A 1,527-nucleotide genomic window follows, 5' to 3' on the forward strand; every position below is an offset into this window, starting at 1 on the left:
TCACTTAGTGTTTTTAACTAAAAATTTTGCTGTTAGCCCAAAACAAATACAAGAAGCCGAATGTTGGGTCCATAAAATATGGCATGATGGCACGGCGGGGCAGAAAATTGAACAAGTGCCCGGACTCACCAGCAAAGGCCCCCGTTGTGCCATGTTTCCCAAGGGGGTGGGACGACCAGGTGTTTGACTAACTCCTTACACCAATTCCTCCACTTGGGGATCCCAGGGTCGGGTCATGCAAAAGAATGAGGGGGATCAGATCGACGATAGGGGAGGGACAAATCGAAGCGACAAATGGCTGAATCTCAATGGATCATGGCAGCAAGGCCACTCTGCCACTTACAATACATCGTCGAGTATTTAAGTCCTCTGCAAAGGATTCTACCCGCCGCTCGGTGGGAATTACGATCCGAGGAGGCGCCATGATTTGTCCGCCATGTTGCAAAGACTCCACGACATTGCCCTTGGGGGCCAGAGGCCCTTATTATGGGTTGACAATCGGGCGACGGGCGTGTGCATCGCTTCTGGCCCAGATTCTGACCTAGAGGCATTCGGTCATAATCCAGCGCACGGTAGCTTCACGCCACTGGCTTTTCAACCAAGCGTGATGACCAATTGTGCGAATCAACGGTTCCTCTCATACTAGGATGAATTACTATTGCGACGCTGCCATCAGTAGGGTAAAACTAACCTGTCTCACGACGGTCTAAACCCAGCTCACGTTCCCTATTCGTGGGTGAACAATCCAACACTTGGTGAATTCTACATCACAATGATAGGAAGAGTCGACATCGAAGGATCAAAAAGTTACGTCGCTATGAACGCTTGGCTGCCACAAGCTAGTTATCCCTGTGGTAACTTTTCTGACACCTCTAGCTTCAAATTTCAAAGGTCTAAAGGATCGATAGGCCACGCTTTCACGGTTCGTATTCGTACTGGAAATCACAATCAAACGAGCTTTTCCCCTTTGTTCCACATGAGATTTCTGTTCTCGTTGAGCTTATCTTAGGACACCTGCATTATCTTTTAACAGATGTGTCGCCCCAGCCAAACTCCCCACCTGACAATGTTTTAAGCCCAGATCGGCCGGCTTCGATCCAAAAAGAGGGGTCGTGCCCCGCCTCCGATTCACGAAATAAGTAAAATAACGTTAAAAGTAGTGGTATTTTAGTTTCGCCCGAGAGCTCTCACTTATCCTACACCTCTCAAGTTATTTCACAAAGTTAGACTAGAGTCAAGCTCATGTGGAAGTGCTAGACGCACTATCGAACGGGCTTCCCCCGTCTCTTAGGATCGACTAACCCATGTACAAGTGCCGTTCACATGGAACCTTTCCTCTGTTCAGCCTTCAAAGTTCTCATTTGAATATTTGCTACTACCATCAAGATCTGCACCAACGGCTGGGTATAGGTCTCGCGCTTAAGCGCCATCCATTTTCTGGGCTAGTTGATTCGGCAGGTGAGTTTTTACACACTGCTTAGCAAATTTCGACTTCCATGACCACCGTCCTGCTGTCTTAATCAACCA

General features: G+C 48.1%; 1 pseudogene; it reads left to right on the plus strand.

Annotated features, from left to right (window-relative positions):
* The first annotated feature begins 549 nt into the window (after positions 1-549).
* Positions 550-1,232, plus strand: LOC128035360 (uncharacterized; annotated as a pseudogene).
* Positions 1,233-1,527: the final 295 nt, after the last annotated feature.

This window comes from Gossypium raimondii, chromosome 12, assembly GCF_025698545.1.
Source record: "Gossypium raimondii isolate GPD5lz chromosome 12, ASM2569854v1, whole genome shotgun sequence".
In the NCBI taxonomy this organism is placed as follows: Eukaryota; Viridiplantae; Streptophyta; class Magnoliopsida; order Malvales; family Malvaceae; genus Gossypium; species Gossypium raimondii.